The sequence below is a fragment of the Ranitomeya imitator genome, chromosome 4, assembly GCF_032444005.1.
Source record: "Ranitomeya imitator isolate aRanImi1 chromosome 4, aRanImi1.pri, whole genome shotgun sequence".
In the NCBI taxonomy this organism is placed as follows: Eukaryota; Metazoa; Chordata; class Amphibia; order Anura; family Dendrobatidae; genus Ranitomeya; species Ranitomeya imitator.
The window spans coordinates 2,967,556-2,974,575 of record NC_091285.1 but is presented as its reverse complement, the minus strand read 5'-3'; positions in this window follow the sequence as shown (position 1 = coordinate 2,974,575).

The following is a 7,020-nucleotide window of genomic DNA, read 5'->3' as shown; positions in this document are numbered from 1 at the left end:
TGGACACCGGGAATCATACCCCACTACGGCCGAACACCCTATCGGATCTCCGACGAGGTGCAGCAGGTTATGCGCCAGTAGATCGATGAGATGTTACAGCTGATGGTGATTCAATATTCAAAGAGTGCGTGGGCCTCACCTGTAGTTCTTGTGCCAAAGAAGGATTGGACCACCCGGTTCTGCATGGACTACAGGAGGTTCACCGCCATCACAGACTCCGACGCGCACCCAATGCCGCGCATTGAGGAGCTGCTTGAGCGTTTAGCTGGCACAAAATATCTGATCATAATGGATCTGAGTGGAGTATGCTGGCAGATTCTCCTGAGCCCCAAGGCACAGGAGAAGTCCGCCTTTATCACACCCTTTGGACTGTACAAGTCCACGATTATGCCCTTCGGCATGAAGAATGCCCCTGCCACTTTCCAGCGGATGGTCAACCACCTGCTTCAGGGAATGGAGAAGTACGCGGTGGCGTACTAAGATGACATTGCCATCTTCAGTTCTTCCTGGGACGAACACCTGCAACATCTTGATGAGGTGTTCAGGTGAATTCGCCAAGCTGGTCTGACTATCAAGCCGGGAAAGTGCCAGATGGGCATGAGACGTCCACTATCTGGGCACCGGGTAGGTGGGTACTCCTTGAAGCCAGAGCATGGCAATGCTGATGGGTTGTCCCATCGGTGCGATCCTGCCAAGGTGCACATTGAAGAGTACCGAGTGGTCCTGCCTCCGCAGAGCAGTCCAAAAGGGAGAGGTCTCAGGATCATGAGGTATTTGATTGTTTATGATCACACACACTGAGCTCTGCTACATCCCTTAAAGCTGAGCACAGACACGCTGTGAGCTCTTCCAACCCCCCATCCTCTCTCTGCAGAAAGCACTCCTTCACTGTCTTGGCTTGCAGGGAACTCCCTCCCCCCTGAATACAGCTGTAACTTGAAACTCCAGTGTGGGACTCTGTCCCCCTCCTCCCTCTCGAAGGCAGGAGTGTGTACAAATCCTTTTGTCTGAAAACCATGTGCTGTCTTGTTCATGTACAACCTTAATAGTAATAACATAACTGGACCCCACTTAGTGACAGAGATATGGAACTTACATTTTTGGCCCCTGAGTTGGCCAGGCCATCACCCAGTGCATTTCCCAATTTCCTGCACCCTTGGTATCCAAGAAACGAATTACTGTTTACTCGCTGTGCCTAGCAAGGGCATGTTTGTTCTCAATAGAATGCTAGTCACAAAACAACATCAATAATAATTCTGTCCTCGCTAGAAGAGGTTGCATCCTGAAGTTACGGTGGATAGGAATATTACATAACTCTGAGTCCCTCTGAGAAAGTAGGAGTGCATTTCACAGTTCTGCCCACTCAGTGATGTCATGATCTAATGGTATAAGACCCTGAGAGCTCAGTTTTCACTAGCCTTTGACCAGGAAGCTAGCTGAGTCTGTTATGCACTGGGATATGTTTGCCCTTCCCCCGAGCCATATGGTCTGCCATGAGCTGAAATGATATAAGGAACTGTAAGTGTTTTTTCTTCTGTTAATCCCTTTTTATTTGTAATTGTTTGTACATGCGATATTTGTCTTCTTTTATAATATCTTTTCATACTTCTAGAAACACTTCCTACCTTTTTGGGAGTAAAATATATATAAAAAACTACTAGCTTGTCTCTCCTTGCTCTATAACGAACTGTCACATCCTCTGAGGTGAATTACGCTACTAATTTGGGTTGGCTCCGGACCCGTTACTACATAGGAGTTGGTGGTAGCGGATTTGTTTGAGAGGCTTTGTAGAGATGGCGGGGTTGATAATTATTGTATCTGCCTGAGTGGGAGTAGTTATATCGCCCTCGCTGCAGTGTGCCTATTAGCCAGTTTATAGCAGGCAGCCTTTCTGGTGACTATTTACCCAAGGTGCAGTAGCCTGACTGACCTGAGGGTAAGGGGGCGCCAGAGAGCTGCAAGTTCCAAACCGGAACTGGGATATAGATAAATCCCCTTCAGAAAGAACCAGGGGCAACCAAACATCCCCGGTTCATGACAAATTGGTGTGAGTGGTGGGGATGATAAGGGTATCCTCCCCATGACAGGGCCATCATTCTGTGTGGGGCCTTTGTGGGGACATTATACTGTGATTGCAGCAGTTATGATACAAGGTCTGGATAATAGCAGCCTATGATATATAAATGTGATAAATTGCAGTAATAACAGGTAATACAAGCTGTTACTCATTATTACATCCTGTGGTCACATGTATCAGTGGCACCGAGTCACCAGACTTACTCTGCTCAGTATTAAGTGCTAAAAATTAATATAAAAATCATAATAATGAGAATAAACTTATATTCCTCCTTGATGCCAGACAATAGGTAACACAATTCCCTGGACTCTAGGTGGCGCTCCAGGCTTGGAGGGCCCGGGGCCCCTGCTTGGCTTCGTAGTGCTGATGTATTTACACGTCAATCAGGAATAATGATAGCAGACGTCAATCTGGTGAAAAATAATTTCATGTCTTTATTTCGGTCTCAGCACTGGCACCATCTCTGCTACATGACAATGAATGGATGCAGTCAGTGAATTCTGACAGTTTCCGTCCGTGGAAGAAAAAAAAGACAAGAAAAACAAAATCAGGAAAATGATCCAGGAGGATTCCTTGCTCCACTCGTGGTTACATCCACAAAGACGGGTATGATGTGTGCAAGGTGCCGCTCACAGGGGCCCGCGGAGCCACATTGTACCAATACTGAGGTTATGCTATTGCTTACATGGTTTTCTGCTGTAGACGGTGGGCTTCTCCTGAAGCCGAGTGCTGGAAGAGTGCAGCCATGGTCGCCCTCATGTACAAAATAACCTGAGTTTAGGCATCTACATTTCTACATTGTGCAACATAAGTACAAGGACGAAGCTCTGTGACGGTTATTACAGTGATATTGCTCAGACCCCCCTATAGATGCGCGGTAGATTCCCTACATTATCTGTCCCCCCAAAACAGCCCTCCAGTCCGGCTGATAGTGGCTTCACTTCTACTATGACACAAGGCTGTGAGGCAACGGTGAGAAGGACTGCGACACAGAGGTGAGGACTGCGAGGCAGAGGTGAGTACCGTGAGGCAGAGGAGAGGACCGCGAGGCAGAGGTGAGGACCACGAGGCAGAGGACCGTGAGGCAGAGGTGAGTACCGTGAGGCAGAGGAGAGGACCGCGAGGCAGAGGTGAGGACCGCGAGGCAGAGGACTGTGAGGCAGTGGTGAGTACCGTGAGGCAGAGGTGAGTACCGCGATGCAGAGGTGAGGGCCATGAGGCAGAGGAGAGGACTGTGAGGCAGAGGTGAGGACTGCGAGGCAGAGGTGAGTACCGTGAGGCAGAGGATAGGACTGCGAGGCAGAGGTGAGGACCACGAGGCAGAGGTGAGGACCGTGAGGCAGAGGTGAGGACCCTGAGGCAGAGGCGAGGACTGCACAGCAGAGGTGAGGACCACGAGGCAGAGGACCGCGAGGCAGAGGAGAGTACCGCGAGGTAGAGGTGAGTACCGTGAGGCAGAGAGAACCGCGAGGAAGAGAGGACCGCGAGGAAGAGGAGAGGACCGCGAGGCAGAGATGAGTACCGCGAGGCAGAGGAGAGGACTGCGAGGCAGAGGTGAGGACTGCGAGGCAGAGGTGAGTATCGTGAGGCAGAGGAGAGGACTGCAAGGCAGAGGTGAGGACCACGAGGCAGAGGTGTGGACCGTGAGGCAGAGGCGAGGACTGCACAGCAGAGGTGAGTACCACGAGGCAGAGGAGAGTACTGCGAGGCAGAGGTGAGTACCGTGAGGCAGAGGCGAGGACTGCGAGGCAGAGGCAAGGACCATGAGGAAGAGGAGAGGACCGCGAGGCAGAGGTGAGTACCACGAGGCAGAGGTGAGTACCAGGAGGCAGAGGCGAGGACTGCGAGGCAGAGATGAGTGCCATGAGGCAGAGGAGAGGACTGCAAGGCAGAGGCGAGGACTGCACAGCAGAGGTGAGGACTGCGAGGCAGAGGTGAGTACCGTGAGGCAGAGGCGAGGACTGCGAGGCAGAGGTGGACCACAAGGCAGAGGTGAGGACTGCGAGGAAGAGGAGAGGTGTTGTGAATTCTGTGGCAGAGTTCACTCCTGTGGTCACAAGTGGTACTTCGGCTGATTCTCTCTGGGATCTTCCGTTTGTGGAGGAAAGTGGTACTGCAGCTTCTGAGTTTCCTCCCTCAGGTGATCTGGTGAGCTCGTTAGCTTCTTCTCTACTTAACTCCACCTGATGCTTTGATCTATGCTTCCTGTCAATGTTTCAGTGTGGGACTTGTTTTTTCCCTGGATCATTCCTGTGGCCTGCTGCTCTGCAAAGCTAAGTTTTGCTTATGTTATTTTGTTGCTATTTTTCTGTCCAGCTTTCTTTATTGGTTTTTCTCGCCTGCTGGAAGCTCTGAGACGCAGAGGGACCACCTCCGTACCGTTAGTCGGTGCGGAGGGTCTTTTTGTCCCCTCTGCGTGGTTTTTTATAGGTTTTTGTGCTGACCGCAAAGTTATCTTCCCTATCCTCGTTCTGTTCAGCTAGTCGGGCCTCACTTTGCTAAATCTGTTTCATCTCTATGTTTGTGTTTTCATCTTACTCACAGTCATTATATGTGGGGGGCTGCCTTTTCCTTTGGGGAATTTCTCTGAGGCAAGGTAGGCTTATTTTTCTATCTTCAGGATTAGCTAGTTTCTCAGGCTGTGACGAGGCGCCTAGGTTCTGGTCAGGAGCGCTCCATGGCTACCTTTAGTGTGGTTTGATAGGCTTAGGGATTTCGGTCTGCAGAGTTCCCACGTCTCAGAGCTCGTTCTATGTTTTTGGGTTATTGTCAGATCACTGTATGTGCTCTGATCGCTATGTACATTGTGTTACTGAATTGCCTTTCATAACAGTACAGGAAGCCAAAAGTGCTAATGATTCTCAATAGAGGGGAAAAAAGAAGTTCTGAGACCATTTTTTTTTTTTTGCACTGTGTTTTGTCTTTTTTTTCCCCTAGACATTTGGGTGGTTCAGGACACAGGTGTAGCAATGGACATTAAAGGTCTGTCTTCATGTGTGGATCAGCTCACGGCAAGAGTTCAAAATATTCAAGATTTTGTGGTCCAGAATTCTTTGCTTGAACCGAGAATTCCTATTCCAGATTTGTTTTTTGGAGATAGAACTAAATTTCTGAGTTTCAAAAATAATTGTAAACTATTTCTGGCTTTGAAACCTCGCTCTTCTGGTGATCCAATTCAACAGGTTAGGATCGTCATTTCTTTTTTGCGCGGCGACCCTCAGGACTGGGCGTTTTCTCTTGCGTCAGGAGATCCTGCATTGAGTAATATCGATGCGTTTTTCCTGGCGCTTGGGTTGCTGTACGATGAGCCTAATTCAGTGGATCAGGCAGAAAAGAATTTGCTGGCTCTTTGTCAGGCTCAGGATGAGATAGAGGTATATTGTCAGAAATTTAGAAAGTGGTCCGTGCTCACTCAATGGAATGAATCTGCGCTGGCAGCAATATTCAGAAAGGGTCTCTCTGAAGCCCTTAAGGATGTCATGGTGGGATTTCCTATGCCTGCTGGTTTGAATGAGTCTATGTCTTTGGCCATTCAGATCGGTCGACGCTTGCGTGAGCGTAAACCTGTGCACCATTTGACGGTATTACCTGACCTTAAACTTGAGCCTATGCAGTGTGATAGGACCTTGACCAGAGTTGAACGGCAAGAACATAGACGTCTGAATGGTCTGTGTTTCTACTGTGGTGATTCCACTCATGCTATCTCTGATTGTCCTAAGCGCACTAAGCGGTTCGCTAGGTCTGCCACCATTGGTACTGTACAGTCAAAATTTCTTCTGTCCGTTACCTTGATCTGCTCTTTGTCATCATATTCTGTCATGGCATTTGTGGATTCAGGCGCTGCCCTGAATTTGATGGACTTGGAGTATGCTAGGCGTTGTGGGTTTTTCTTGGAGCCCTTGCAGTGTCCTATTCCATTGAGAGGAATTGATGCTACGCCTTTGGCCAAGAATAAGCCTCAATACTGGACCCAGCTGACCATGTGCATGGCTCCTGCACATCAGGAGGTTATTCGCTTTCTGGTGTTGCATAATCTGCATGATGTGGTCGTGTTGGGGTTGCCATGGCTACAAGCCCATAATCCAGTATTAGATTGGAAATCCATGTCGGTGTCCAGCTGGGGTTGTCAGGGGGTACATGGTGATGTTCCATTTCTGTCAATTTCGTCATCCACTCCTTCTGAGGTCCCAAAGTTCTTGTCTGATTACCGGGATGTATTTGATGAGCCCAGGTCCAATACCCTACCTCCGCATAGGGATTGTGATTGTGCTATCGATTTGATTCCTGGTAGTAAATTCCCAAAAGGTCGATTGTTTAATTTGTCCGTGCCTGAGCACACCGCTATGCGCAGTTATGTGAAGGAATCCCTGGAGAAGGGGCATATTCGCCCGTCATCGTCGCCATTTGAAGCAGGGTTCTTTTTTGTAGCCAAGAAGGATGGTTCGCTGAGACCTTGTATAGATTACCGCCTTCTTATTAAGATCACGGTTAAATTTCAGTACCCCTTGCCATTGTTATCTGATCTGTTTGCTCGGATTAAGGGGGCTAGTTGGTTCACAAAGATAGATCTTCGTGGTGCGTATAATCTGGTGCGAATTAAGCAAGGTGATGAATGGAAAACTGCATTTAATACGCCCGAGGGTCATTTTGAGTATCTCGTGATGCCGTTCGGACTTGCCAATGCTCCATCAGTGTTTCAGTCCTTTATGCATGACATCTTCCGAGAGTACCTGGATAAATTCCTGATTGTGTACTTGGATGACATTTTGATCTTCTCGGATGATTGGGAGTCTCATGTGAAGCAGGTCAGAACGGTTTTTCAGGTCCTGCGTGCTAATTCTTTGTTTGTGAAGGGATCAAAGTGTCTCTTTGGTGTGCAGAAGGTTTCATTTTTGGGGTTCATCTTTTCCCCTTCTACTATCGAGATGGATCCTGTTAAGGTC